The sequence below is a fragment of the Brassica napus genome, chromosome C9 (assembly GCF_020379485.1).
Source record: "Brassica napus cultivar Da-Ae chromosome C9, Da-Ae, whole genome shotgun sequence".
Lineage (NCBI taxonomy): Eukaryota > Viridiplantae > Streptophyta > Magnoliopsida > Brassicales > Brassicaceae > Brassica > Brassica napus.
The window spans coordinates 51,545,378-51,557,967 of record NC_063452.1 but is presented as its reverse complement, the minus strand read 5'-3'; positions in this window follow the sequence as shown (position 1 = coordinate 51,557,967).

Here is a 12,590-nt window from a genome sequence, read left to right as displayed (position 1 = left end):
TGGCAAAAAGTACTTTGTGACCTTCATAGATGACTGTACAAAATATTGTTATGTATACTTGTTACATAGCAAAGATGAAACTTCAGAAAAATTCCAAGAATTTAAACTCGAGGTCGGAAATCAGCTTAAAACAACTATTAAAAAATTCTGAACTCCTAAACGGATCATTTTAATCCAGAACCCTTTCTCGATACACATCATAAATTACCGGAGCTAATGTTGGATCAATAAAAGGCATCGGCCTTTATTAAATAATGTGAATGCAATGACATTGGGCTTCTCATGTTTTAAGCCCAAAGATATGTCAATTAAATGAATAATGGTTATGGGAATTGTCCCACATCGGCCAGAAGAGTCATGAAGCTGTTTATATATTTCCAAGCACTTGGTGTTGGTTAAACAACTCAGAGGAAAAGAGAACCTCCCACTCGCGCACCGCCGCCGCCATCCGGCCGGTTCGGCTAGGTTTTGGTGAAGGATCTCTAGCCCAATAAAATTTTTTTTGGACCAATTTAAGCTCTACATTTTTTCCATTTCATTTCTAAAAAACAGCATGACGTTCGTGAATAAACGACACATAGTTTGTCTAAAAATGACACGAAGTTTGTCTGTTCGAAATGGATCAGAACGAGTCAACAGAAGAGAGATCTTGCGGAGAAAATTTTTCAACCCTCCACTCTCGAGATTTCAGAGATATTTTCGCTAAATGTGTGCAACAGTTTCGAAAATCAAATCTGGTTCTCTTCTTTAAATACTCGCCTCTTCTTCATTCATTTTCATTACGTTTTACATAAAAAACCAACAGAGAAAATCTCTTACCGTAAGTCTATAGTTCAAGAGTGTTTCGTAGATTTATAGTTCGATAGGGCGATTCACGAGTGAAGCGTGACCGTCTACCATGGTTTTATCATGGGACTCGATATTCGTACAGTCCCGTCTCACTACGGAGCGAATATTTAGAGTTAAGGAAAGAGATTATATCTCGACTCCATGTATCTTTTGAATCGTCTTTTCCTTTACATCGCTTTTACTATTTCATTTATGTCAATCCAGTTTTCCGGCTTATACAATCTTAACTCTAAATCGCTTTATGTCTAAAGCTCTAATCGGGTTGAAGAACAATTTATAAAAACGGGTTTTGGAATGGTGTTTGCGATTTGCTTTCTAGCAAATGGTTTGCGTTTTGCAATGTAGCACTACCGAAAAATGTTTATTGATATACGAGTCGTAGAAACCTTTCTGGTTTCATCCAAACGATGTTTGCAATTTGATATATGCTTATCCGTGAAACGTTTTTTGTTTTGTTGAAAACGAGTTTGCGATTTGATTTATAGCCCTTCCGCAAAACGTTTCTTATTTATTTCATAATGCTTTGCGGATTGCTTTCTAGCATTATCGCAAAACGTTTTTGATACATTTTTGAAAACGTTATATACATGGATCGTTTCAATAACCGCTTTCTTAAGCGAGTTTGTGAAACATTCTAAGTCTATACAAAACGGTTTCTGTGAATGCTTTTAAGCGAGTTTGCAAAACGTTTTATCAAGACTTATATCGATATGATTTGGTTCAAACACCAAAAATGAACATCGATTTTAGACTATTATTTTCTTTAAAATAATATGTTATTTGTTGAATGGAGTACTAATCTGTTTTCATGTTTTCTCCACAGAAAAATGAAAAACGATAACAACACCCCCATTGACACCACCAATGTCACAACAACTCCACTCAACATTGCAGCCACTGGAAACATCACAGCGTCAACCGCTTCAGCAACCACAAGCACTATCCTCCCTGCGGGAAATGCTGCTGATGAAACCACTCGTTGTAGCCTATTCGGTGCTGGTCTTTATCAGACGGGTTCAGTTTCAGCAACCGCAAGTGGTATGGTGGCAGTTCAAACTCCTCAGTCTATCCCTAGCGTGTTCACTCAAGGACTGATGCCAGACAAGTTTGATGGCAAAGGCTTCAAACATGGCAGAAGAAGATGATGTTCTTCCTGACAACGATGAAACTGGACAAGTTCATCTACGAGGACAAGCCCCTTGTTCCTTACGGGATTGATGATGTTCATAGTCTCGCAACTGTTGACATATGAGTGCATTCCGACTTTATCTGCAAAGGTTACATTTTGGGTCGTCTCATTGACCCATTGTACCGGATCTACTGTGAGATCCCCACGGTGAAAGAGCTATGAAGATCATTGGACAAGAAGTATAGAGGTGAGGACGCTGACTGCCAGAAGTATGTGGTCTCAAAATTCCACGAATTCAAAATGGTGGATTTAAAATCCATCATGGATCAGGTGGAAGCGCTTCAGCTCATTTGCCATGAAATCGCTGCTGAGGGAATGTCCATATACGAGACACTCACAACTCTCAGTTTCATTGAAAAGCTTCCTGCAAGCTATGCGGATTTCAAGAACTACTTGAAGCACAAAAAGAAGAAGATGGGGCTCGAGGAGCTCATCATGAGGCTTCAGATGGAATCCAGAAACCGAACTGCTGACAAGCTCATGATTAAAAAGAATGGGATGAATTTGGGAAAGGGGTATGTTAAGGATGGACTTGTCAAGATGAATGTAATGACAGTCCCTCCGAAAGTTGTAGCTCTAAATGTTTCAATGAATAAGAATCCAGTTGCTTATTTGGTTGAGTCTTTTAATACATGGCATGAAAGATTAGGCTATGTAAACTACAAATCTATACAAAGATTAATGAATTTAAATCTAATTCCTAAATGCAAAACAAGTAAACAAAAATGTGAAGTATGCGTACAGGATAAGCTCACAAAAACTCCATCACCCCGTGTTGAAAGAACTAACAAACATCTAGATTTAATTCACACCGATTTATGTGATTTAAAATACATACAAACTAGAGGTGGCAAAAAGTACTTTGTGACCTTCATAGATGACTGTACAAAATATTGTTATGTATACTTGTTACATAGCAAAGATGAAACTTCAGAAAAATTCCAAGAATTTAAACTCGAGGTCGGAAATCAGCTTAAAACAACTATTAAAAAACTATGAACTCCTAAACGGATCATTTTAATCCAGAACCCTTTCTCGATACACATCATAAATTACCGGAGCTAATGTTGGATCAATAAAAGGCATCGGCCTTTATTAAATAATGTGAATGCAATGACATTGGGCTTCTCATGTTTTAAGCCCAAAGATATGTCAATTAAATGAATAATGGTTATGGGAATTGTCCCACATCGGCCAGAAGAGTCATGAAGCTGTTTATATATTGCCAAGCACTTGGTGTTGGTTAAACAGCTCAGAGGAAAAGAGAACCTCCCACCCGCGCGCCGCCGCCGCCATCCGGCCGGTTCGGCTAGGTTTTTCTGAAGGATCTCTAGCCCAATAAAAAAAATTTTGGACCAATTTAAGCTCTACATTTTTTCCATTTCATTTCTAAAAAACAGCATGATGTTCGTGAATAAACGACACATAGTTTGTCTAAAAATGACACGAAGTTTGTCTGTTCGAAATGGATCAGAACGAGTCAACAGAAGAGAGATCTTGCGGAGAAAATTTTTCAACTCTCCACTCTCGAGATTTCAGAGATATTTTCGCTAAATGTGTGCAACAGTTTCGAAAATCAAATCTGGTTCTCTTCTTTAAATACTCGCCTCTTCTTCATTCATTTTCATTACGTTTTACATAAAAAAACCAACAGAGAAAATCTCTTACCGTAAGTCTATAGTTCAAGAGTGTTTCGTAGATTTATAGTTCGATAGGGCGATTCACGAGTGAAGCATGATCGTCTACCATGGTTGTATCATGGGACTCGATATTCGTACAGTCTCGTCTCACTACGGAGCGAATATTTAGAGTTAAGGAAAGAGATTATATCTCGACTCCATGTATCTTTTGAATCGTCTTTTCCTTAACATCGCTTTTACTATTTCATTTATGTCAATCCAGTTTTCCGGCTTATACAATCTTAACTCTAAATCGCTTTATGTCTAAAGCTCTAATCGGGTTGAAGAACAATTTATAAAAACGGGTTTTGGAATGGTGTTTGCGATTTGCTTTCTAGCAAATGGTTTGCGTTTTGCTATGTAGCACTACCGAAAAATGTTTATTGATATACAATTCGTAGAAACCTTTCTCGTTTCATCCAAACGATGTTTGCAATTTGATATATGCTTATCCGTGAAACGTTTTTTGTTTTGTTGAAAACGAGTTTGCGATTTGCTTTATAGCCCTTCAGCAAAACGTTTCTTATTTATTTCATAATGCTTTGCGGATTGCTTTCTAGCATTATCGCAAAAAGTTTTTGATACATTTTTGAAAACGTTATATACATGGATCGTTTCAATAACCGCTTTCTTAAGCGAGTTTGTGAAACATTCTAAGTCTATACAAAAGGGTTTCTGTGAATGGTTTTAAGCGAGTTTGCAAAACGTTTTATCAAGACTTATATCGATATGATTTGGTTCAAACACCAAAAATGAACATCGATTTTAGACTATTATTTTCTTTAAAATAATATGTTATTTGTTGAATGGAGTACTAATCCGTTTTCATGTTTTCTCTACAGAAAAATGACAAACGATAACAACACCCCCATTGACACCACCAATGTCATAACAACTCCACTCAACATTGCAGCCACTGATGCAACTGTGACAACCGCTGGAAACATCACAGCGTCAACCGCTTCAGCAACCACAAGCACTATCCTCCCTGCGGAAAATGTTGCTGATGAAACTACTCGTTGTAGCCTATTCGGTGCTGGTCTTTATTAGACGGGTTCAGTTTCAGCAACCGCAAGTGGTATGGTGGCAGTTCAAACTCCTCAGTCTATCCCTAGCGTGTTCACTCAAGGACTGATGCCAGACAAGTTTGATGGCAAAGGCTTCAAACATGGCAGAAGAAGATGATGTTCTTCCTGACAACGATGAAACTGGACAAGTTCATCCAGGAGGACAAGCCCCTTGTTCCTTACGGGATTGATGATGTTCATAGTCTCGCAACTGTTGACATATGAGTGCATTCCGACTTTATCTGCAAAGGTTACATTTTGGGTCGTCTCATTGACCCATTGTACCGGATCTACTGTGAGATCCCCACGGTGAAAGAGCTATGAAGATCATTGGACAAGAAGCATAGAGGTGAGGACGCTGACTACCAGAAGTATGTGGTCTCAAAATTCCACGAATTCAAAATGGTGGATTCAAAATCCATCATGGATTAGGTGGAAGCGCTTCAGCTCATTTGCCATGAAATTGCTGCTGAGGGAATGTCCATATACGAGACATTCACAACTCTCAGCTTCATTGAAAAGCTTCCTGCAAGCTATGCGGATTTCAAGAACTACTTGAAGCACAAAAAGAAGAAGATGGGGCTCGAGGAGCTCATCATGAGGCTTCAGATGGAATCCAGAAACCGAACTGCTGACAAGGTCACTACTAAGGAGCACAATGTCAACATGGCTGAGCACAAAGGCAAAGGAAAGGCAAACGCCCATTCTCCTGCCAAGCCTTCCAAAACTGCTGCAGCCCTGAAGGCTTCTGGAAAAAAATTCAAGAACAAAGGCATTGAAATCAATGCAAATGCGAATGTGGAGAAGTTCAAGGGCAAGTGTCACTACTGCCAGAAAGTGGAACACAAGACTGCTGAGTGTCGCAGCAAGATTAGAGATGAGAAGCATCAAGCGAATCTCACTGAGGAGCATCTCGTTGCAATGGTGACTGAGGTCAACGTGGTTGAAGGCAGCAATCCCAAGGAATGGTGGTATAACACAGGAGCGACCATCCACATTTTCACTGATAGGGCGATGTTCAGCACTTATCAGAAAAGCAAGATTCAGGAGAAGCTGTTCATGGGAAACACTGCAGTCTCCAAGATTGAAGACCGCGGCAATGTGGTTTTGAAGATGACATCAGGACGTGAAGTCACTCTGACGAATGTGAAGCATGTGCCCGACATGAGGAAAAACTTGGTCTCGGGAACCTTTCTCAGCAAGAATGGATTCGCCACAAGTCTTGAGGCGGACAAGCTCGTGATTAAAAAGAATGGGATGTATTTGGGAAAGGGGTATGTTAAGGATGGACTTGTCAAGATGAATGTAATGACAGTCCCTCCGAAAGTGGTAGCTCTAAATGTTTCAATGAATAAGAATCCAGTTGCTTATTTGGTTGAGTCTTTTAATACGTGGCATGAAAGATTAGGCTATGTAAACTACAAATCTATACAAAGATTAATGAATTTAAATCTAATTCCTAAATGCAAAACAAGTAAACAAAAATGTGAAGTATGCGTACATGCTAAGCTCACAAAAACTCCATCACCCCGTGTTGAAAGAAATAACAAACATATAGATTTAATTCACACCGATTTATGTGATTTAAAATACATACAAACTAGAGGTGCCAAAAAGTACTTTGTGACCTTCATAGATGACTGTACAAAATATTGTTATGTATACTTGTTACATAGCAAAGATGAAACTTCAGAAAAATTCCAAGAATTTAAACTCGAGGTCGGAAATCAGCTTAAAACAACTATTAAAGTAGTTAGTAGCGACAGAGGAAGCGAGTACGATGGTCCATTTAATGCATTTTGTAAAGAACATGGATTAATCCATCAAACTACAGCTCCTTACTCACCAGAATCTAATGGAGTTGCTGAACGCAAAAATGGAACTCTAAAAGAGATGATGAATGCAATGTTGTAGGAATCTGGGTTACCCCAGAACATGTGGGAGGAAGCGTTGCTTACCACAAATTATATCCTCGACAAAATTCCACACAAAGTAACTGAAAAAACTCCATATGAATTATGGAAAGGTAATTTATCTTCGTTTAAATACCTCAAAGTGTGGGGTGTGCTTGGCAAAAGTTGCGGTACCGCCACCAAAGAAGGTCACTATTAGACTTAAAACAGTGGATTGCATCTTCATCGGATATGCACATAACAGTAATGCTTATCTATTTCTAGTACAAAAATCTGCAATATCAAACATTCATGAAAATACAGTCATGAAATCAAGAAATGCATCTTTCTTCGAAAATATTTTTCCATATAAGGAAAAACAAGGTTCAAAACGAACTCGGGAAGAAAGAGACAATGACAAGAACTCAGATACTGAGACAAACGTCGAGATTTCTATAAATGATATTTCAGAAAATGAAGAAAAAGATGAACCTCGAAGGAGCAAAAGAGCTCGAAAGGAAAAATCTTTTGGTGAAGATTTCTTAATGGCATTTTTAGTAGAAAATATTCCAAAAACTTTGGCAGAAGCCATGACTTCACCGGAAGCTCCATTTTGGAACGAAGCTGTTAGAAGTGAATTTGATTCTATCATGCAAAATTATACATGGTACATAACAGATTTACCACCTGGCTGCAAAGCATTAGGAAATATATGAATAATGACATGAAAACCTGGTGGAAAATACAAATCTAGGCTTGTAGGTCAAGGATTCCGACAAAAGGAAGACTTTGACTATTTTGATACATATTCTTCAGTAACGAGAATAACATCAATGAGACTGATGATAGCAATCGCAGCCTTAAGAGACCTAGAAATCCATCAAATGGATGTAAAAACCGCTTTTCTAAAAGGTGATTTAGAAGAGGAAATTTACATGAAACAACCTGAAAGTTTTGTCGTTCCCGGACAGGAAGACAAAGTATGCTGACTTATAAAGTCACTTTATGGGCTTAAACAAGCTCCTAAACAATGGCACGAAAAATTTGACAATACAATGATGTCAAATGGTTTCAAAATTAATGAATGTGATAAATGCATATACTACAAAACTACCAAAAATGCGTATGTTTTGATATGTCTATATGTAGATGATATACTGATTATTAGAAGCAATAAAGACATTATCAATCAAACAAAGAACATGCTCAAAGGGACATTTGAGATGAAAGACTTTGGATAGCATATGTAATTCTCGGGGTTAAAGTCACAAGAAATTCAAATGGAATTACCTTAACCCAATCTCATTATGCTCAAACAATATTAGAGAGATTTAAAAATTACTCTAAAAGTACGGCGAAAACTCCGTTAGATCCCCAAATGCCCTTGACAAAGAATTCAGGTGAAGCGGTTTCACAAAACGAGTATGCACGTGTGATCGGAAGTCTCATGCATGTACTTGACTAATTGTACGAGACCAGATCTAGCGCATGCAGTAAACGTACTTAGTAGATATACAAGTAATCCAGGTCATACACACTGGAAAGCTATAACGAGGGTACTTAATTACTTGCGCTACACCAAAAATTTTGGGCTTCACTATGGTAAAGAACCAGCAGTTTTAAAAGGATACAGTGATGCTAACTGGATATCAGATTCTAAAAACTCAAAATCCACAAGTGGATATGTCTTTACACTAGGAGGAGTAGCAATATCATGGAAATCTACCAAAGAAACAGTGTTATCCAGATCCACCATTGAATTTGAGTTCATAGCCTTATACAAAGCAGCAGAAGAAGCTGAATGACTTAGAAATTTTTTGGAAGATATTCCTATGTGGGAGAAACCTGTGCCAGCTATACGCATACATTGTGATAGTCAATCAGCTATAGCTCGGGCACAGAGTAATCTCTACAATGGTAAATCTTGTCACATTAGAAGACGACATAAAACCATTAGACAACTTATCTCAACTGGTGTAATCACAATAGACTACATCAAGTCGGCTGACAACCTAGCGGATCCATTTACAAAAGGTTTGTCACGAGATGTTGTTGTTAAATCATCAAAAGGAATGGGTTTAAAGCCTATAACGAATGAGGATGCTTGACTGCAACCCTACCTATCATGACTGGAGATCCCAAGACGTAGGTCCAAAGGGAAAAAAATCAAACTGAATCTAACCAAAGCACTTGAGACAAAGTAGTCTCTTCCCAGCTCCTAAGATGATAAAAGTGCTAACAAATGTAAGAAGGATAAGCAAAAGCTTTTAATGATTTCATAGCTTCTAAACCAGAGTATTATTCAATACTTTTCATGGCCAATCACCTAATGAGTGTGAAATGGGGCTGTTTCTAGGAGAATGAATGTAAGGATATATTCTCTAAGATTACTCATGAAAACCAAGAATAGTTCAGGGCCACAATGAACACAATAGAAAACTAAGTTCTACAAGGAAATGAAGCTGCGTTATGCATGTTGTCTCGGTCTACATAAAACACCGGTTGGTTCAAGACATCATGTTCACCTTCTGGTAAAGTAAACCCGACATATATTAAGTATGAGTGGTTCAAGGCTTAAAAATGCCACCAACTCAAACACAGTGAATTTTTTGTAAACACTCTCGATAACTCTGTCTAGTCTAGTTAGGATTAGAATAAGTATAGTTTTTTAGATTCTATCGAGTCTGCATTTAGTCTACATATGTTTAGAAGAGTCATTTCTATTCATGTGGGGGATTGTTAGATCACTAAAAGGCATTGGCCTTTATTAAATAATGTTAATGCAATGACATTGGGCTTTTAAGCCCAAAGATATGTCAATTAAATGAATAATGGTTATGAGAATTGTCCCACATCAGCCAGGAGAAGAGTCATAGCGCTGTTTATATATTGTCAAACACTTGGTGTTGGTTAAACAGCTCAGAGGAAGAGAGAGCTTCCCACGCACGCGCCGCCGCCGCCGGCCGGCTCGGGTCTTGGGTTTTGGATCTTGGTGGAGGGCCTCTGGCCCAATAAGATTCTTTTTGGACCAATTTAAGCTCTACATTTTTGCCATTTCATTTCTAAAAATAGCATGACGTTCGTGAATAAACGACACGTAGTTTGTCTAAAAACGACACGAAGTTTGTCTGTTCGAAATGGATCAGAACGAGTCAACAGAAGAGAGATCTTGTGGAGAAAGTTTCTCAACTCTCCACTCCCGAGATTTCAGAGATATTTTCGCTAAATGTGTGCAACAGTTTCGAAAATCAAATCTGGTTCTCTTCTTTAAATACTCGCCTCTTCTTCAATCATTTTCATTACGTTTTATATTGGAAACCAACAGAGAAAATCCCTTACCGTAAGTCTATAGTTCGATAGTGTTTCGTACATTTATAGTTCGATAGGGCGATTCACGAGTGAAGGGTGATCGTCTACCATTGTTGTATCCTGGGACTCGATATTCGTACAGTCCCGTCTCACTACGGAGCGAATATTTAGAGTTAAGGAAAGAGATTATATATCGACTCCATGTCTCTTTTGAATCGTTTTTTCCTTAACATCGCTTTTACTATTCCGTTTATGTCAAATCCGGTTATACAGCTAATTCATAAATTAATTTTTATACATTCTGTAAAACATCTTTTCACAATCTATATATAATAGCAAACGTGCTTTTTGTTTTTGTTGACATCATCATTTTTTTGTAGAAAAATAAAAATTTAATGTAACAGTGGAAATTGCTTTGTTAAGTAATCTAGTGGTCAAGGCTTGGTTACATTTAAATCTATGACATCATTGGTTATTATTTCAAATGGTGTGTCTTTACGTTCTATTTTTTGGAAATACGCAACGCTTCTCAAAAGATGCAACGTTTCAAAGTAAATTTTCTTAACAAATTTATACTCCCTCTGTTTCACAACGTAAGTAGTTTAGAGTAAAAACACTAATATTAAGAAAGTTGGTACTTTAAGAAAAATAATATTTAATTAATTAGTTTAACCAATTATAAAAAAGTTGATATTATTTGATTGGTTACACTATATCCAATAAATGTAAAAGTTATCTAGATATTTGGAAACTACTTACATTTTGAAACAAAAAAAATTTCCTTAAACTATTGACAATAAGAAACGGAGGGAGTATATTGTTTCTTTATCACTTTCCTTCATCATCATTCTTACTATCATTCAGTTTTATTGTCCTACATAATTTTTTCCAAAAAAAATCTCTTATTTACCTTCTCATCAGAGACATTATTACAACTTGACACAGAAAGAAATAGAGAAAGCCTTATGAAACGTTTGGAAAACAAAGGGTGCGATTTGTAAGGCAATTCTAAAGGCCACTTTACCAAAAATATAGATAGTCTCTCGCGGCTCTGTCCATAGGAGTTTTATTTTCACTGTTCCACATTCCTCTACACAACATGTCTAAGGTCATGATGATACTGCTATGGGAGATCGAGGGATTTTATCCCTCTGGATATTTTCATTTCCCTTGAAACTGGTTAGTTTCCTCTGATCTTGCCATTGGAAAGCTTGTGGCATCATCCTTATTGGCTTTTGATGGTGATTTTCGACATGGTGCTTCTCTCCTCTCGGGAGAGTTTTTTTCCGACACAAGTTTCCCGACTCCGGTGGGTTAGTGACGGTGTTGGTCGGCAAAGTTTCAAGTTTGACGGTTTATATTTGTCCCTTCAATAGGTTGTTGTCGTCTCATCCGTCTATTGGTATGACGGTTTGGTTCGTTTCCATTCGAAGGAATTTTTAAAACCGTTGTTGCCGCCACCATTGAAGATGGTGTCATTTCGTAAGCCAATCATATTCATAGTCTTTTTGTTTTCGTTAAAGACCTACTTTAGTAGTTTCAAGAGACGTCTTGGGTTGATTACGTTTAAGTGTATGGGTTTGCCTGAAGTTAACAAGGTTTATGGAAGTTACTGATATCGTTTCTCGACTTTGGGTTGAGTTCTTTAGTTTCATAAGTGTGCACAGGATGAAACCAAGGTGTATGACTGATAATTGGTCCTGATTGTTGTGGTTATCATATCATGGGCCCCACTAAAATGAAGTTGTTTATGCCGTGTGGTTGGAGAGAGAAGACATCAACTCTTACACTATTTTGGTGTTATGACGTCTGGTTGGACTTGACCTTAGACTGCAGTATCTTGATCAAGACCAAGGAGGAGAGCCCTGATTTGCAATTGTACTTCCTTGACAAGATAACGGAGGTGATTGGTTGAGATTTATCTACCTACTTTAGCTTTATTTTTTTTCTAAATCATTAAACTTTACCAATCATGCTTTAAGATTACTTTTCAAAGTTAAAGCCTACATCAAATTTCTATTAATTTTTACCAATCATGTTTTAGCTTTATTTTTAAAGCCACGGCAAAATAAATAAAGCAAACATTTTTCTTATGTATTTTAGTTAAAAAACCTACATCTTGCATTTATAAGTTGTAGAAACTGTAGAATAAAAAAATATCTATAAGATAATGTGCATGTTTTAGAACAGAGAAATGAAGACGAGTATTCCTCTCTCTCCATATAGAAAATAAATAACTCCCTGAAATGATTCCAAAACGAGTTTAACTCCTCGCAGCTTAACAACCGCACCAGCGAGATGACATCATCAAGGTTCCTACAGACTTTCTTCATCATGTACCGTGGAGTTTTATTTGGTATGGAAACAAGTTGCATGTTTTCACCACCACCGTGGTCTTGATGTTTTCTCTCGCCATCTCTCCTTTTATGTGTATCCCCATCCTTTTTTCTGTATCCCCAACCCACTAATATCTTAATTTACCGTTCATATGTGGAAACCGTTCATATGTGGAGTTAATCTCAGAAAACATATCTTTCTCAAAAGCCCATTGATCCTTCTGGTACTGTTTTCCATACAGAGTTTTAGAGTCAGTATGTCTATAGTA